Source organism: Chroicocephalus ridibundus, chromosome 8, assembly GCF_963924245.1.
Source record: "Chroicocephalus ridibundus chromosome 8, bChrRid1.1, whole genome shotgun sequence".
NCBI classification, from domain to species: Eukaryota; Metazoa; Chordata; class Aves; order Charadriiformes; family Laridae; genus Chroicocephalus; species Chroicocephalus ridibundus.
Genome location: NC_086291.1, coordinates 17,716,934 through 17,736,979, shown reverse-complemented (window position 1 = coordinate 17,736,979; position 20,046 = coordinate 17,716,934). Strand labels below are relative to the sequence as shown.

The following is a 20,046-nucleotide window of genomic DNA, read 5'->3' as shown; positions in this document are numbered from 1 at the left end:
TTTTATGCTCTTCTGCTGTCATCCCATTCACTTCTTTACACGTTCTCCCTCCCGTTACCTTATTTTTCCTCTAGTTCTTTATGTTACAGCATTTATTTGGGGTTTTTTGTGACCCTTTTTATTCTCGTTGATTATGTTTCTGATTTCTTCCAGCAAGTCCCTTTTAATAGTCCATCAGCACCAGGAAGTATTCTGTAGTAGTTGCACAGCTGGTTTGTAGGAGACAGAGAGCAGCCAGGCTATCTGGAAGACAAAGGTATTCACTGCGCGTAGTGAAGTAGTGGCAGGGAGTCTTCTCAGTGACTTGGTGAGCAGAAATTCAAGAACTGCAGCAAAAAGGTTTGGCACTGGGCCACCAGTGATGAGTGATTACATTGGCTGCTGCTCTGGTGATTAACATATAAGAGATATCTACATAGGAGATTGCAATTTAATATGACACGAGTTAACTAACTCTCCGTTAAAGAGCTGGATCCTTTAAGTTGGCTTCAATGCAACTGTGCTTTAAGTCTCTACTCAGACATCTGTATTATTTAAAGTCTTGTGTCTGGATCCTAGTTAAACCTGTAAGCACATCGTACATTTATGTAGACTGTTATTCTAAAGGCTACTTCAGGTGGTTTAAAAATGACATTTTTAGTGACATTAGCAGAATCAGAGCCCAGTATCAAATACTGAAAAAGCAATTTTCATTGTGCATTAATACTGACGTATTATCAGAAACATAACTTTTCTATGTAAATATTAACTGTTTTGTTTAAATATTAAAGGACTTACTTTATTCTGAATGTTGAATTAGCATTAATGCAGGAAGAGTCTAGGACTTGAAGAGAACCATAAGTACTAACTGAGGTTCCCCCACCCTGATTCATGATAATTAGTAGGAATGGATGCCTACTTGGAATGTCATTTATTTTCTTGTGTTTTGGTGGATTTTAGCTGTAAATGCAGCATCAGTCCAATTTTCCTCATAACTTACTTTAACGTGTTTTCACAAACTGATAGACTCAGATTTGTAACATTTTCCCACTGTGTAACATACAAAAGATTTTGTGGCGAAGCAGAAGCAAGCTTGGATCTTCTCCGTACGGCCTAATGTGAGTCAATATAAGGGAGTACAATGAAACTTAGGAAACTGACCTTTATGTGAACCAGCTGCTGGTGTTCATGAAATTCGAACTAAGACTCGGTTCTAGGAAGACTGTGAAAGAGCTAATATTCTGAAATGCTGACAAAAAGGAATCCACTGTGAAATAAATGCCTGTCTGCCTGTCTGACCATCAAAATTAAAGCAGAGAAGTAGAAATTTATTGCTACCTGTCCCAGAGACAAATATGCGAGATAGATGTGCGCTGCTTTCTCCAGGATGACATCTGGAGGAGCACTTATTGTCTATCAAAGTTATTGCAAAAAGAACTCCTATGTCAGTTGCCCTAATTTCACTTAAATAGATGGAGATTCTTGCAGCAATTAACTGAGCAGTAGTTTGGATGATTCTTTGAGGTGTTGGTGTTCACTCTACACCAAAAATTCACGGAAAGCAAGGTAAGATGCACTTTGCCCTTTTAATCAGAATATTTTCTCCCATTTTTTGCCTCACTTTTAGTTTACTTGAGAAGGTCAAATGAGTATGTACTTGACATTTATTGCAGGGAGAAAACTCTATGGAGTCTATGAGGCCATTGCAAAGGTCATTACTAGGACATAGCAGCTCCTGGATGTAGTTCACGGTATTTCTAAAAGTGCACTAATATTGAATCTTTGTTGGCCTCAATCCTCCATTTTATAGGCAGGAGGTTAAGCAAAAATTCAGAAGATTATCATTTCAATAATTTCATGAATTAGCTTTATTTATGCCTGAATTTTTCTTTCCGTGATAAATTTTCAATGTTGATATGTCTCAGTGCAGACGACATGAATATTCCCCAGACGACAACAAGAAGTCTCATCATACAGCCTGGCAGGTGTTTTTTACATGTGGTTCCTTTTTTCAAAACTGGATCACACTTTATGAGTTGCACTTTGTTTACCAGCTCTTGAGTGAGAGCTAGAGGACTTGGAGGTGGTGAAGGAATGTGGCCATATGACATTCGCTATTGACAGCATTGAACAATGTGATGTAGTGACTATTTCTAACACCTTTCTATATGACAGATTGGTCTGTTAAATATAAATAATGATAATTTAGTCTCATACTTCAGAATATATACCCATTTTATAGAATCAGCCTAAAAAGTTTTAAATTACTGCCACTGACTGAAACTTTAGCTTAGTATTAGGACTAGATATTAACCTCAAGCTGCAATGATAATAATGAATATGGACTTCCTATTATTTTATATGAGTTTTCCAACACTGATTTTTAGCACTTCAGAGGTCCAAGCGGAATCCTTCTTGGCTGATTTGAAACATGCTTGAAGAGAGCACTTATTCCACACTAAGGAAAACATAGGCCGAGATTGTCTCAAGTTTGCTAGTGTCTAGTATCGGGGAGATTGGAGGCATTAGGTTTAGCAAATAACTAACAGTTGAGACAGATGAGGGCAATCTTCCTCAAAGCTGTTGCATTAGACTGAGACAAGACCGTATCCATGTACAAATGAAAGGTTTATCTTTGCAAGTATGAATGCTATAGTTTGACTATTTTTCAATTAAAAGTTGGATTCCGTAGTGCATTGAATCTGTCACAGTGAAAAATGTAGGCTGATTGTTAATAATACCACTCTATAATTATTGCACTATACAGTCCAGATACCTCATGAGGGCTTGATCCCCTGATTCTATTTGATTTTGTGTAGACTGTAGAAGCAGCAATTCCTGAGCCGTAAGGTTGGTAAGCTAAGTATAAGACTCATGCAAGTAGGTTCAAGAAGGTTTTCTGTTGTGGTTATTGATGGTGTTGCTGAAAGCAATCTGTCACAGTGAGAGCTACCCCCTTTTAGCCTTACATTGCGTGCTTGTTTTCTCATTTTGACATGTTAGGTGTTGAATGGCTAAGAGTGAGCTTTCTTGTTAAAGAAGGTGATTTTTCTTTAAAACTTTTTTCTTAAATTTGTAGACAGTTTAATAAAAAAAATTTCAACACAAGATTATTGAAATGTATTGCCATCTTGAAAACAGAGTATTACAAAAACACTCTGCAGAATATGTTTAATGTAATTTTAGAGTGAAATAATTACTTGGAGGTGGCGGTACAAAGTTTAGCACCTTTTTCCCAGGGGTGTATAATTATAGATTGAAGAGGACAAGAAATTGGTGTAGACAGGTGTTCTCCCACAGCATCATCCCCCTTAGTGGAATGATGACAAGTGAGTGGTTGTAATAGGAGACAAAATTCAAGTTTAAATGTTTCTTCTCCAGTCAGATGACTCATAAAGGTGTAAAAATATATATCTTTGTAGGGCCATCTATCTGTTTGCAAGAGACACGTCAGTTGGCACTCTTGCTGTATTAGCCACAACCTAGACAACAAGTACCCATTATAAGACCCCTTTTAGTTGCTAATTGAAAGAATTAGATTGAAAATTTCCATTTTGCTTCAGAATTTTGCTGAAAGTATTTTATTTCAGAGACGAAAATGAGGGGAAGCATGTTGCTTCGTCTGTGTTCATTACATTAAGTTATTGTCTTACTGAGAAGCTCAGGCGCTTCCATGGAAGGAATAAGGCCTTGCCAGTGATAAGCATGTCAGGGTGTGGCTTTCACTGTTGTCACGAAGGAAACATGAAAGGTTGGCGAAGTCGTCAGCTGCTATAAAAAAATCCAGTCAGTGTTTTCTTGTTTGCTTTAGGGAGAGTTGTTGGAGTTCAGCAGCTAAATTCTTCAAATTTTGCTGTATTTTTCCTTTGGCGAGATTTAATCTCTCCCTCCTGGGTTGCATCACTGAGTGTGGAGGTCGCATCCCTAGAGAGCACCAATATTGCTTCCTTCCCCAGAGCTGCTGAAGCAGAACAGGCTTTTCCTGCAGTGATGCTGCAGCCAAAGGGTGGTCGCTTAGGCTTGAACACCAAAACTGAGAGTGAGAATAAACTTTCCCGTTATCTCAGTGCCCTTCTGCTATGTTCTGGGAACCCACTTCATTTCAATATGAAGAGGGTAGAAAAAGTAAGTTGGTAAATTGGGTATGGAAGCTGCGAGAAAATTATAGGAAAAGGGTGGAATGATGAGGCTTGGGTGAGGAACAGTAAATACAAGAAATACTCCCACTAGACAAGGAGAGAAAAAAGCGGAACAGTTAGAAGGCTGGGAACTGAATGTTGTCCTGGAGAACTGGATTCTTATTTTATATCTGTTAAGTTGGAGAAATGTTTTAAAAAAGCAGAGCAACCTAGGTCTACATTAAAAGCGAAAATCCCACGTTGTTCTTTGGTGCAAGAACCCCTGAGGCAGGAGAAGCCAGGAGGAAGAGCAAAGGGGAGACAGCTCTGCCACGGTCTGTTCCCAGCCTGAGACATGCTGGGGTTTGCATGCGGTGTTTTATTATGTTTGAATATAATTTCTGCTAACGGGGACTTGTGTCCTTAAAAGACAACAGATCCTGGAAGCTGGAGGACCGCGCCTGAGCCAGCATAGAGAAGCCTGGGCCTGCTAATTGTCTGTGTGTGCCCATGTAGGCGGGGAGGGGAGGAAAGGCTCACCCTCACCTACAGCAAGAGCTCCTGGCCCTGGAGTGCTCATGCGAAAGGGACGCCAAGAAAGTGTGTTGAGTTGTCAGTACTCTGTGCGGCATTCCTGGAGATGGAGTAGCAGAGGCTGTTGGTAAAAACGTTGGAGTTTTAGCTAAAGGCGCCGTCAGGGAAGTGAAGAGCGGCGCGGGCCATGGCTGGGGAGAGTGGTGGCGTGGGGCTTGGTGCTGGCACGAGCCAGGCAGTTGGGGCAGAAACATCCCACAGCCCTGGCTTGATCCAGCCCCGACTGGGCCTTGCTACCCAGCAAGAATGGGTTGTTTCAAACCATGAGCTGGAGGGGAAGGCAGCCTGCGGGCCCCACGTGGACTCCTGGAGAAACAGAGCACAAGGTGTGAAGTTAGAGTTTTATAAATTAGTCATTCCCTGCTTGTCTACATGGGCATAGTTCTCCGTTCTACTTTTAATGAAAATATGGGTTGTTAAACTGCTGCTTTGCAAGTGGGGAAATCAGGTTTCTGGTTTTAACACCAGAAAACTTAGTGTAATTATCTCTAGGTTCATTATGATGGCTTGAGTTTTTCTTGTAATTCCCATAAATTTAAACCCAACCCTTGCTGCTGCCAATGGCAACACTATTACACTTGTGTCAGCTGACCCAGAAGAAGTGTGTTTTCATTACCCCACAGAGGTATGCTCTGATTTAGTGAAGTGCTTCATAACTACAATAGGTCAATAGGAAGTACACTTGAACAAATACAGTCTTGTATAATGCTTAATAGTAAGGAGAAAGAGTGCTAGGCATCTCAGAAGAACCCAAGATGAGCAGATATTTTTAACCTTATTAGCTCTGTGCCTCAGCTTCCCACTTGTAAAATGGTTTACAGTTAAATGAACCAAAGGGATGTTCTGAAAATATATTCATTAATGTTTGAGAAATATTCAGGTACTGTACCACGGAGGGTAATAGACTATCCCAAAAGTAAACAAAAATTCTTTGTTCTGTAAAATACAGTTTGAAGAGAGTGTGCACTGAGGAAGATGGGGGACCACTCTTTGAACAGTGAGGATAACAAAAATATTGAATACCTGCCCTGCTCCTTTGTTGAGTACCATCTGCCCAGGACGCTGTCTGAAGTGAGTATTTCCTGTGGGAAAAATTAATAATGTAATCATATAATTTAAAACCATATTGTAAATCATGAATTTAAGGGGGATGAATTAAGATTATGAGTGTTAGTGCTGCCTTAATTGCTGCCACAATGAGCCATCTCACATTTTACACTCCTCAACTTTGCTTGAGTTTGCAACAGCAGTACTCCTTTAATCTAGTGATTTTTAAAAATATAATCATATAAGTTTTTATATATACATATTCTTCAAAGTCAAGTTACCAATCGAAATTAACTCCATGAGGTGTCCTTTCAGCATTTCTGGGTATTGAAACAGCTTAAAAAAGTTTTGAAATAGCCTTTGAAAAAATCAAAATCAAAAGGCAAAAAAAATAATAATCAAAAACCTGTAAAATCTGATACTTGGCGGTAATTTCAGTGTCACCCAGGAATTCGGGGGTGGAATAGCCATTATTGCTAATGGTAGCTGTTTGGCCTAATCCCTCCACATTACACTGAATATTTGTACAAGTCTAAATATATGAAGTGCACTAGGTGCTCCTTATGAAGTGCTTCCTAGGGGCTATTTATAGTACTTCTCAAAATATTCTGGTAGAAAAACTACTACTAAGAATATTTGCCACGGTAAGTCTGGGCTGTATTAGCCGTGCACCCAGCAGCCCTAAGAAAGGAAGAAACAAGATGAAATGATTGCCAAGTTTTTTCCTATCTACTCTTAGTCTGCAGTAGAACCCTACGTATTTTCTTTGCACCAAAAAAATGCTTCCACAGACACAAGCTTTGTGGCTACATACTCTGGACGAGCAAGTTGAATCCAAGAGTCATCCTCTGTCCCTGGAGCAGAGACGTCCCCATGAGCCTCCATCCTTTGCTGATGGCAGCTGTGGGGTGGAATGGGCGAGAGTACTTTTCAGGTGGTGGCACAGCTGGTGTTTCCTAACCAAACCTTGCATTCTCCCAGGATAAATGGGGGAAGGTGACTGGCACATCATAGTCATTTGTATGCCAACAAAGAGTATTCTTTTTAAGTGGCTCCCTTCAGGGTCTTGACCTGGAAAACCTGCTCTTAAAGATAACCAGATTAATAAAACAAGGGCATGAGCTGTTAGGAGGCAAATTATCTCTCCATCTGATTCAGGTAGTTGCACTTAAATAGACATGAGAGGCAGCATTAAACAAAACAAACCAAAATTTCATTTATATCCTGGTATCCCTGTGTGGGTTTTAAAGGAAATTAGGGAAGAAATGTATTGGACTGTATTTCTCAGGGTTAGTTTCGTTAAGACGCTGCAATGCAGTGACATTTTGGATTTTGTTTGTAACTTCACTGGTTTGTGCTGTTGTATTGTTATTAAAAATATTCTATTTAGACTGATAATGAAGTCAGATTAGGCTATAAAATCTTCCTGACACATAAAAAAAACCTCTACTATTTTAGATACTAGGACAGAAAATCAAGGAAATTTGATTTCTGAAACAGTAAAAGAGTCTTACCCCTCCAAAGTCTATGCTGAGTCGAAGCAGTACATAGAAATAATACGTGTAGAGCACAGCACAGCTGGGGAAATGCTGGGGATGGGAACATGATACCCATCGGCTTATGTTCCTCAGCAGTACATGCAGAGTGGCCGTAGGTGTGCATCTGGAGCAAGGCAAGGCCTGAACTCACTCAGCTGCTCCTGCATCCTTCCCAGTAGGGCTTAGCTAATCTGTATATTTGTAGATGTAAGAATTTTGGCAACTTCGCTGAAAACACGATCTGTTTGATTTCACTGGTCATTTAAAGTAAGCGGACTCCAACATCATTCATGTTGAGAGCTGTTTGTGCAGCAGCTACTTGTGAAAAATATGTCATCTGCTTAAGAAAATCACCGCAGTTCAAGACTAAAAATACCATACTGCATTAGCCAATTTGTTCAGGGAGCTTTTCTTTCAAATTTGTTGCTAGCCCATGCTCAGAAGATATAAACTACTAGCTGGTCTGGTCTCCTGAAATGCAAGTATCTAGCTGGAAAGAACAACTTGTATCAGTTGGGCAGATATAATTAAACTTTCAGGCTTACTTCATACCCAGGTGGAGACTTTGAAAGACTTAAGGGAATTTAGTGCTAATCCAAACCTAGTATCTTCCAACCAATGACATGATGGGCAGCATGGAACTGTAATTGGAAGGGCATTGGAGGGGGACTTGGAGAGATTACAGAAGAGAGAGGAGAGAGGATTAGACAAGCACAGGAATAAGTACAGCAACTTCAGAAAATTACCTGATGCAATGCAGTTCTTGTGTCTTTATGATATTCAGGATCCTAGGCTTGTCAGAGAGTACAATACCACACACCTTTCAGTTCTGTTACAGAAATCTGCATCTGAGAATGCAAACTGTCAAAGCCTTTACAAGCTAAAGGAAGCCGCTTAGGAAGGTGTAGGCAGTTCATCTGACAATGCCTCCTGTTAATCCTGCCGTATATTAAGTCATCTCGCCTTATCTTCAGATCTGTCAAAGCAGGACAAGTGATCAAACTTCAGGATGCCCTTCCTTACGTCACATGGCACATGGCCTCACAGGCGTGGGGGTCCGTGATTTACCTGCACCCACAGATCTTGCTTAATGTTCAGATAGCCTCTTTGAAAGGATTTTTTTGGGAAGGGTCCCTTTATTTGGCATGGCATCTTCCACTGCCTGGGAGTTCCTCTTTGCCATGTCTTGTAATCGTTTATTCCAACAAGTGCTCAGGAGCTACAGTTAGGGATTAAATCAAGCTGCAGGCACGTGCATCCTCTTTTTATGACTTTGCCTCCATCTTTTCCTAATGTTGCTTTCACATTATCTTTGTCTCTTCCCAGTTCTGCATTCCTTTTCTTTACTTTTATTGGTGCTTTTCTTCCTGATTCTGTCCCTCCAAACCATTTATTTCCTATCTCTGATTTGGAATGGATCTGTATGCTGTTCTCTCACTGCCAGCCTTCTTGCCTCTACCTGATGATTAGCCGTTTTTTCTAACGCTAACCTGAGTAGACTTTGGCATGCAGCAGAGTGCTAGTCTTAAGGAGCAGAACCTGCCCAGAGGGACAGCATGGAAAATGCAGTGAAAGCAGATGAAATCCAATATGACCACTTGAGATCCAAGTCAGAAAAGGCAGATTTTTAAATTAAATGTTGTATTGCAAGGTGGAGGAAGGAAATTAATGAAATCTGTTTCCCTTAGAATTAAGGGTGGGACATATTTTTCCAACTCTAACCTTTTCCAACCTAAGCGATTCTATATTTTTCCTGATTTTTCCTATTATTGTAATTTTAAGGAGCAATTGCAGATGAAAAATGATATCAGTCTAGTTGATCCAAGAAGGCAGTTAGAAACTTAGGAGCAACTGATAGCTACAATCAGGGAAGAAACTGAGATAGGCAATTCTGTGAGGTAATCCTGTTTGATGATAAAATCCTGTTGTGCTTGCACACAGGAGGCATCAGCCAGCCAGAAACAGTTCCCCTGACCACATCACCAAACCCCACATAGCAGCATTGCCAGGAGAACTCTCTGGGCTTCTCTTAACTTACACAAACTGCTGTTTGCTTTCTTCTCATTGCTTACACACCTCCATCATGCTTTCAAGCAAGATCCAGCAAAACCATTCTTTTAGATCAGTTTCTTTTCTGGACTCATCTTTGTCTTCTTCCTTTTTTTGAGCTGTGCTGTGAATCTTTCAGGTGTCTTAAGTGAGCATGAGCAGGCCGACACCAGACATCCCCTTTTTCCTGGCAACATCCTACTTTTTTTGCCTTTAAATGCTGCCTACATTTTATGGATGTCTTTCTGTCCCGCATATGCCTTCAGTACACCTGATTTTATTGTGTTTTTTTAAATCTTTTGCAGTGATAGCACCCTAACTTTATCAGGAAAGGCACAGTTTCCACCCCAGTCCTGTCTAATCTGTTTAGGTAAGATTCCGAGGCCTGGAGTGATGGGGTGTTTTCATCAATATTGTCACATTGTACTATTGGCAATGACGTAATAGCTTGGCTAATTAAATTCTGGTAATATGCACTTACATGGCTGATCAGTACTAAAGCTATTCATTTTATATCATTTTAATCTTTAAAATGTTACAAAAGCTATTTGAAATGAGTGGCTTACTGTAAATGAATGGACAGAGACCACAGTCAATAAGTAAAGTGCTCATTCACCAAAGTGCTTTAGCAAGGTTATATTTTGTTAAAGATTTTGAAGCTGGACCTAGTGTTGAATTGAAGCCCATCAGCCATTCCCATCATTTATTTAGATTTGCTAAATGATCTGAAAAGAGATTCAAATGCCAGCAAAGAGGGTTGGGCAGAAGGACTACCAGGCTAGTTCTCAGCTCTCCCGCTGTTGTGTTTTGGATGCCGTGGAAGACAAAATACAGTACATGAAATTATGTGACGCACCATGTTACATCAAAACTCACTTTTTAGCAAAACTCACTTTTTTCAGGGCCTGTTGTGGTAGGACAAGGGGTAATGGCTACAAACTGAAAGAGGGAAGATTTAGAGTAGATATAAGGAAGCCTTTTTTTACAATGAGGCTGGTGAAACACTGGAACAGGTTGCCCGAGGGAGTTGTGGGTGCCTCATCCCTGGAAACATTCAAGGTCAGGTTGGATGGGGCTCTGAGCAACCTCATCTAGTTGAAGATGTCCCTGCTCATTGCAGGGGAGGTTGCACTAGATGACCTTTAAAGGTCCTTTCCAACTCAAACTATTCTGTGATTCTATGGTTCTATGAAAACATTGCCTTTGTTTTATGTTGCTTTTAATGTGAATTGATCCAGTATATGACACAGGACTTGTGTTGCCCCATAACAAAATGGAATGCTACTCAGTGTACAACTCAAGTTCTTTCTCTTCCTTGATGGCTGTGATCCTTTAGAACTTCTTGTCCCGGTACTGGACCCATGAGTCCTTCCCTTCCTCCTGAAGCCGCAGCGCTCGCAGTTTCCGGCATTTGCTGTCCCCTGCTGGGAGTGCACAGCTTCCTGCTGATAGAATTGGCTGAGTATAATCCTTGTATATTTTATATTGGTATTGGGATCAACATTGGTTCTTTAGTATTATTAACGTTAATTAGTTTTCTTCTATTAAATCTGTACGTCAACCCCTGGGTTTCCTTGTTTTTTCCCAGTTCCCCTTCCCGGGTGGGGAGGGGGTCATTGGGTGATAGAATATTTGTCTGAATGACAATAAATTGTTGTGGGTTCCTCAAACCATAACATGCTGGTACTGGTTTGCAGAGCAGCTGTTTTGGCTTGAAATCTTCCTCAAATTTCAACAAGTGTCCTGCAAAGTTAACAACCACTTCCTAGTGACACAGGAGAGAGGAATACACAAGATAAAACAAGTATCAGCCCACAGGATGTAACTTTTCTAGTAATGTTTATTAAACATTACCTTTGTTTCAAAGCAGTACACTGGAAGAACATCCAAATGACTTTGAAACTTCAAGGATAATTTTTGTGTTATATTTTAACAATGTATTTTATCACTATAGCTCGCTTTAAATTTGCTTCAAATATTAAACAGACACTGGCTATAGTAGTTAACTGAATTGTTTATGGGATCAAAATCAAACTAAACGTTCAGAAAATTTTCAGCAAGAGATTCCAGTTAATGAAAGCACCATTTGTGATGTGCTAAAACATGTATACACATAGGTATTGCCCCATTTATCAGACATGAGAGCTAATTACCTCATCCACTGCTATATTTCTTCCATCCTCTGCATTTCAATTCCCAATATTAACACATAGGTGGTCAAGCTGACCATCGAATAGCCTACATGAGCATGAATGCATTAAATAATTTAATGTTAGAAGAGTTTATTAAACTGCCACATTCTAATCAGCATGCGTACCTGCCTTCATTAATCTTGCGCTGGTCCATGGTGTGTCTCTACAGCCGACATAGAGTGTGCTAATGTTAATAGGAGCTCTTAACAAACAGGATCGGTTAATCAAGGAAAATTTACTATTAGCCACATGACCATGCATACCGAAATCTAATTACAATCAGATTTAACCTCTTCATTACTGTATTCATCCAAATGTTTTTGTTATCACTTGTGATACTGAAGTATTCCAAACTGAGACACGATTATACTCATTTGAACAGGAAATACTGATATCAACTCACTTTTATTAAGAAGGGGGACTTTCTTTTTGCTATGTCTTCAATGTATAATGTTATATGGGTTATATTTATTGCCAAAAGCAAGAATCTGAGTACCACTTTTCTCATCCAAAACCTGGCTACAGGAAATAATTGCTAGAGCAGAGTGTTGAAAAATGAACTTCAGTATTCTGGATTAATTTAGATGGAATTTAGCACTTGGTAAATTGTCAGTTAGCACTGGATATGGTGGGTATAATTTAGAATATACGGGGCTTTTAGCAGCTAAAGTGTTTTAAGTTCTTAAGCAATGCATTTCTCTCTGATATCAATTGAACCATATTATTTTATAACACTTGGCTATTTTCATTAAATCTTAGACTGTGATAAGCAATTAAGCTCCATCAGTGGCTGTGATTCTCTGAGTCTGTTCACATAATGCGAGAGGCTGGAAAGGACCTCTAGAGACTTAGTCCCTGATAGAGAAAGGGTAAATGGAGATAGTTCCATTTTAGAGCTATTGATTTTTATTTATTTTATTTTATTTTTTAAATGTCCTTTTTCTGTATGCGGAGAGAAGACAGTATTAGTTCAGAGCAGAGAAGGTCAAGTCTATCTCTTTAATTAGGAATCTGCATGACATTTTTGGTGGAAGAGCAATGTATTTTGAACCATAGTAGAGGGTAGGATTCTGAACTATTTTAAGTTGCTAAGAGGGTCATTTGCCTGGGAAGTTACTTGGCTGAGAAGCACTATATCACTGCGCCTCTGCTTCGTGATAAAAAGCGTGGATTCAGTCATAGCAATGGCATTCGCTGACTTTTGGGTAGGGACCAACCACCAGCTTTGGGGACACTACTGAGCCCTGCATTAGTCTGTGTCACCACATGGACTTTGCCATCACTCCTCTCCCTTCCACTCTTCCTCACGCTTTCCTGATTCTTCCTCCTTCTCTTCTACTCTGCTGTTTAAACTGAGTAACTTCTGCAAAGGAGATAAAGTCCTGGGATGGTTTCTTCCTCTGGGAAATCCGTTTGTTAAAAACCTGCCTTTTGGTGCAACCTGGTGCATTCCAGTGGTAAAAAAAGTATTTTTTGTGAGCTAGGGTAATAGTCGGCCCAAGAGAGTATGGTAGAGCTGAGTCTAGGAAGGGAAATGGACTTGTGAAGGCAGATTATTTTTTATTTGTTTGTTCCCTCTCGTACTGTTCTAACACTCTCTCTTTTCTCTCTGCTCTTATCTTCTTTGTTACTTAGATTTATTAGGTCCACAGGGTTTTGCATTTTCTTCCTTTTGGTCCTATTCTTCAATCTTTTGGTCTCTTTTCCTTCTCTCAGTTTCTTTTTGTATTTCTGTTTCTCATTTTGTTATCTTACTCTTGGGCTACTCTTCTTACCTTCGTAGCACCCTTAATGCAAGGTGCGTTAAAGCACTTCTTTGAGGGTGTGTGGGTTTTTGAGGGTGTTTTACACCTGTTCTGTGAAGATTTCTCTGTTACAAATAAGCCTTTTTATTTTTGCAACTGTAAGTTAACATTGCTTACTGTGCTTGATAGATGGAGTCTTACATCATAGATAAAGCTGGGACAATCCATGAGCTGGTAAGAACAAGGACTGTTTCTCCCTAACCTATCCTAGATCTCATAGTGTCATTCTCTGTAGTCATGGTTCAGCTTCATCCTTGATGAAAACTGAGGAGCCCAATCAATTGAAATTTTTATGTGTGCCAAAGGCCAGATGAGTCTTCATGTTTGCCCTGTCACAGAAGCCACTTTCTGCTAAACTATATACTTTTTAAGGTATGTGATTGCATTTGGAATGAATGCATGGCTGTCACCCGGTTGGATATCAGTTTGCTGCAATATACACACTCTGAAGGCATCATGCACAGTACTTGCTGAATTTTGGGGAAAATGGTGCATTTGTAGGTCACTATTTAACTGTAGGATAAAGAGAATTGGACTACCATGCATGGGATATACTGGTGGTGGGGTTCAGGAGAGAAGGCATTTCTTCCAACCTAGCTGTTACGTTGTTATACTGCTTGTTTTTTCAGCATATATAATACTCTAAATTATAACATATTTAGGGACTGTATTGGTATCTGGTGCTCTGAACAAACCCAATAACATTGTCAGGGCTAAACAGGAATAAATAACAGAGCATAACAAGAACAAGATCTGATTCTTCATTAGTAGAATATCCTTCCTATGCTCTGCTTTCCTTTGTACTTCTGGTGCTTTCGATTGCAATTGCTGTATAAATCTGACCACAAAGGAGAACGCTGATAACTTGCTAAATGTACAAATCCAGCATGATAGAAGAATTTAATGCAATAGTATATGACTCAGATATAATGTAGTTTGGAAATGTCATATGATAATCCTACATAAAACCCTATTCATCAAAAGGCTTCTGCTGTCAGGTCATGATGATGCTTTGATTATTTTACACATTATTTACACTGGATAGAGTTAGAAGGCATATTCTATGCATGATTCAAGATGAAAAGTAATCCTTTAAAAGAGAGGGTGTATTCTTTGTACAGATGTTAATTTTGATCATCGGGAAGGGGGGAGAAGTACTAATAAAATTGGTCAGGACATAACAGTATTTTGAAATTACTCTTAAAAAGCGAGCAGATGTATAACGTGAAAGTATTTTTAAAAATTTAACATTACATTAAAGTAGCTGCCTGAGTTCTGTGACTGAGAATTTGTAAGCTAAAGGAGATATGACATTTGCTGTAATGAAATCAGGATGGCTAGGAAAAATGTCTGAAAAGGGCCTAGGCTGGAGAAAAGAAGGACAATTCAGCAAGATTTGTGGCATCATATATCATGGGGCAATACTGAGCTCATAGCAGCTGTTTAACACTGGAAATGTGTGTTTATCAGTCCAACTGAATAAATAAAATCAAAATTAAAAGAGGGAGAATTTGGACACCAAGTCCTGGTGCTGAGTGTACTGAAAATTGCTGAAAGGGGCAGTAGTAGTAAGCAGTGTATGAGCGAGAAGGCATGGATTCATTAAGTGAGCTGGAGGTCTGAGAATTACAGGCAAAACATATGAGTAATGAATGCTACACACCACATTTTCACTTTGCTTCCCCTTGCCGCGCCTGCCTTGCCCTGCCCCGCCTTGCCCTGCATTGCATTTTAAAGAACACGTTTTTCTTCCAGCAGCTCCCTATAAGGAGCAGATGATATGTGTTGTCCTGGAGATTCACTACTGGTCTGTTTGGATTCCCCCCTGCTCTATGGATTCTGTTGGTTTCCACAGGAAAATGAAAAGTGGTGATGTAATTTCCCCTCACTTTTAAAGGATGTCTCCAGATTTAGCATTTTCCTCTATCCCTGACTTACCGAGCAGAATCCTACCTGCAGGCTGATAAATATTGATGTTGTATTGATGATGCTGAAATTATCTTTTTCCATAAGGATTTAGAGTAAAAATTCTTTATGTAAAAGTTCAATTTGTAGTCCATATATCAGAAGACAGTGGTAAATTAGAATCATAAGCTTTTCCTTAATTATGTACAAGGATTCCAAGGGCCTACTGCCACATTTTATTGAAGTAAAACACTAAGAAGTGTTTGCCACTAAATATTGATGCAGTTTTATTCCTATTTTATTATCACGTTTGCTGAATTTCCTACACACATCAAATAGCAGAGAAAACAGAATGGGGCATAAACAGTTTTAGAAAAGTAATGTTACAGGGAATTTGCTGAAGGAGCTGGAAGGCCAGATTAAAACATTTTCCAGACCTGCTGAGAGCTTATCTTAAAACATGACCAAGATAATTGTTTTATTTTCCTCTACTGAAACATCTGGAATAAGTTCCTAAAAAGATAAGAAGTGTATGCACAAAGTGCAACTGCAGCATAGTGTTACACTCCCACATAGCTTTTCATTTAATGTGTTTCAACTACCACCTGGCCAAACAGAGATGAAAATTTAGTAAAACATGTTCAAGCTCGAAGAAGTGTTCAATCTTTTGCTATTCCCTACCACTCCTCACATGATTTGTCTCATGCTTCTCTTTCTCAAGGGCTAAATGTTTCAGGGAATCACAGTTTCTAGCAGGCGGAGTAACCACAACAAAGCTCTTCTGGAAATGAAAACTACATCGAGCCTCTTCTGCTTTTATCTGTAAATGAAACACACTCTTGTGAGTCTGTATCTGTTGTTGTAGACTGTGATGTCTAAGGGAGTTAGGCACCTATTTATAAATCTCATCTTGGAAATCCCATCTGAAGAGAATTATTTCCTTATTCTTTGTGATTATATGGCATTAGAAGATAAAAGTGTTTTCACTGGGATAACTTATTTGTAGCTGAGCTTTCCATTAATGAGAATATGCTCAGTTTTCTACACTGTCTGTGATTTATATACTGAAGATGTAAGTGCATACAGCTTGAAAATATAGAAATGCTTGTATTCAAAATAAATGATAATATATTTCAGATTCATGGCAAACTGTGGGACGCTAAGGAGGTGCTTTTCAGACAGAAAGCTGTATCAGGTCTTTTGGCAACCGTAGAATACAGTGCTGATGATACCAAATACATCTGGAAGCAGGAGTGGGATACTTTGCTGGGTAGTTCACAATCAGCTCAGGCATCCCTGCTAGGATAAGCACGAGAATGATGCGAGGCTTGCAAAATCACACTTGTTAATTCTTAACAAGGAAAGGAAAATGGGAATAATGATCCAATTGTAGTGAATATATGTGTGACACAGAGAGATACCTCACAGCTTCTTGGTGCTGCAAACCTAATTGCACAAATTCTGGTAGCAATAGATGTTAAAGTTTGTGGAGACTGATACCAGTTTCTGAGCTACTCTGTTAGAATATCCTTATTCTGATAAATTTAAAAATGAAAGCTGAAGTATTCCTTATTGGGTAACGCGATTGCTTTGTAAGTCAGGAGTCTGACTTCTGCTCCTTCAAAAAGGAAGGCGTGCCAGCAGCAATATAATGTCTTATGTTCAGCTGGAAATTACCACCAGAATCGTTGTTTCAAAGTTTTTTCTTGGAATAAATGCAGTTTCTGTGACTGCCTCCTCAGCTCCTGAAACGTTGTAAAGAAGAAACGAATGAATGAGCCCAGAAGGCATACTTCAGCTTCTGAGACCCCAACCTTTTTATTCACCATTGGAAAGTTCCAATTTAATGCTAACAACAAATTCTGCAGGCTTACTTTTTTTTTTGTAGAGTAGTTTGTCAAGAACTGCTCATTTTTTTTAAGTCAGAATATCTAATTGCATTTCAAATACTTTCAAAACAATGTTTCAACATTTTCAAAATATAATGATACCATAGTTATTTGAAATAAATTCCTATTTTAAGAAAATGAGTTGACTGAGACAAAACAAAGTACACCTTTAGTGCTGAAATGCTATCTGAAATTTGTAATGGTCTAAACCAAACACTTGACTTCTTGGTTTGCTGAGCGTTTTACTTTTTATTTGTTTTCAGGTCATTCCAAAACGAATCCCCTCTCATCCCCCCTTTTCCTGGAATTGCAAGTGGGTCAAAAACTATCTTATTTTAACTTTAGATAACCATCTTATCTATCAGAAGGAAACAAAGAGAAGAAAAATATAGAGATAAGGCACACAGGAGTTACCAAGTGTAACAAATGTTCATAGAAGTGTGTTTCAGAGCGTCAAAGACAGACATTTAAACCCCATTTCAGATCATGTGTTCTACAGATCTCAAAGGCAGAAAAGCTCTGCCTTGACTCAGGGTTTTTCTGAAAGCTCATTCCTGGATCCAAGTACAGTTTTGACATGATTATAATTCAATCAGACGATAATGGTCCCATCTGGCAATAGACTAGCAAGTCAGCCGAGACTGATGAAGGTGACATTTTACCTTCTCCAAATTCTTCATTTAGGAGCTCAAAGGACCTATAAATTTGATATCCAGCTCTTCCTCCTCACTTCCTGGCAGCACATCCAATTTTCAGTCCTTTCCTTTTCCCTTTTTTTTTTGTTGAGACTATTCCTACATTTTATGTCCCGATGAATTTCGTAAAATCTTACTTATTTCCTCACTCTTTATAGTCCAGTAACTTTCCCCACTTTAAATTGGCAATATGACAGCTGCTTATCTGTGCTTTAAGAGTTGTCTTTTCTTACTTCTTAGTAGCCTTAACTAGAGAAGAAATTCTGTATGAGCTTGGCTGTGTCTATGCCATTTCTGCAGCCCTTGCCAGAGGAATGAAGAAAGCAGAACAAAGGCAGCTGTTTTTTTAATACCCATGCAGACTTTCCCAGAGGTAACCTGAACGCCATTACTTGGCATTGCATTGTTTAGACTGGCATTTAGTATCTGAATACATTAGTACCTTGTGCTTAATTAAAGTAAACAGTGATTAAAAGTCTGATGCTGCTTCCTAATTCAATACCAAGGTCTATACTCACAAGATGAGACTGTAACTGCAGATTGTTTTCCTCAGAAGTGAGGTTTGCACGTGAAGTGCCTTGTCTGTGCCATTTGCTTCTCTTTGCCATTTTGGTTGTGCCCATTCCTCCAGCTGCAAGGAAGCCGTAAGCCTTGGGGAGGAGACACGTGAGGGTGTGTACAGATAGAAGCAGGAAGAGGCAGAAGGATTATGTTAGGGAAGGACCATGAGCCTTCTGAACTGGCTTCATCACTGACAAAACTGATACCGTGGAAAGGATAATATATGGTAGAGAAGGAGTGCAGTATTTGTGATCTTGCATTGCTGGAGAGACAAGAAGCTTATCCTGCTACAGGAATGCTCCGTGTAGGATTCTTGTGTTGTTGGTCGTTGTCCACCCAAATGCTACATCCCTGAAGACAACAGCTACATCATTTTCTAGTGCTCTGCAAATTTCCCTAAGATTTTTTCAAGGAGCTCTCCTAGGCTTTTTTTTTTCTGTGCGCTGGCAGCAACAAACATTGCAGCAGGTTTTTCTGTCTGACACCTCTTGCTCATCCTGATCACTATATTTATCGACACACAGATTTGTTTTTTCAAATCGCAACTTCAATCATACTCATTTTATCATCTCTGAAGATTGCTTGGCACTAATCTGGGTTTGGTTTGGTTTGGGTTTTTGTTTTAAAGACGCTTCAACAGAGATCATCGAGTTTCGAAAAATAAACATTCCTTCCACCCTATCCAGAAAAACACATTGGAACCTAACAGAATAAACCTCCATCTTGTAGGGTCATTGGATATATAAACAAAACATGTATTCAGTCCATACTTTGCTGGAACTTATCTTTACTTCTAACATCCGTCCTTTGCCAGATTTTGTCATCCTCATTTTACTGAATGGTATTTTATTCCTCCAGTCATCCTATACGTCCTAACAGAACTATGAGAGAGCAGGAGTTTCTGTGCTGTGCAAATGTGTAAAAGAACTTGACTCACAGTGCTATTGGTTTGTTGTTGCCAATATTGGGGAGGGAGTGGGGGTCTCCTCTTTCTATTGCCTATATAGTCAATACAATCTCATTGACTTTTAAGATTTTTTGAGGTATGAAATACTTCTAATCCTACTTATTTTATATTAACCTTGTAGAATGAAACTTGATTTTTTTCGAAGAAAAATATTGTAAAGACATCTTTAGTGTTGAGTCAGCAGCTCTGAAATACTTAAAAAATAATTTTAGCAGCATTTCTTCATTCAGTCTGTAGCTCTGTCTCACTGTATGTGATACTCTGGATAGGGGAGGAGGCATTTGCAATGGGTTGGGAGTTTCTCTTTTGTCTGTCCTTTCTAAAGATGGTTTTCGGGAAGGGGGGAGGATGAGTGCTTTGGCTGTGGGGTTGCAAGTTCCACATTCCTACTCCTTCAACCTTTAGGAGATTGCTATAAAGATTGCCCTCCCTCTGCTTGCTCTTGTTCCCACACTCCTGCTGTTGACACCATCACCTCCCTACTCCCAGACTCCCCCTTATCTGCAGCAAAATGCAAATCTTGTTCAAATGACGATAGTGATCTCACACCAAGTAATAGCTATTTTGTTGCGAACCATCAGTCATGTATCCCTTGTGCCCAGTGTTGTCACCAGATACAAAGAATAGGCAGGTCAAAGCAGCTCTCTTAAAACTAAGACGTTAGGTCAAGCCTAACACTGAAAGCCTGGGTTCAGTAAACATTGTCT

At 39.4% G+C, this 20,046-nt stretch overlaps 1 long non-coding RNA gene across 6 annotated transcripts in view; it reads left to right on the top strand.

Moving 5' to 3' along the window:
• LOC134519509 (uncharacterized) overlaps positions 1 to 20,046 on the top strand; it is a 480,646-nt gene that overhangs the window by 194,666 nt on the left and 265,934 nt on the right. For all 6 annotated transcript variants that reach the window (XR_010072240.1, XR_010072242.1, XR_010072241.1 and 3 more), the window contains one exon: positions 5,641 to 5,762. This is a non-coding gene — a long non-coding RNA (uncharacterized LOC134519509). The remainder of the gene's footprint in view (positions 1 to 5,640; positions 5,763 to 20,046) is intronic.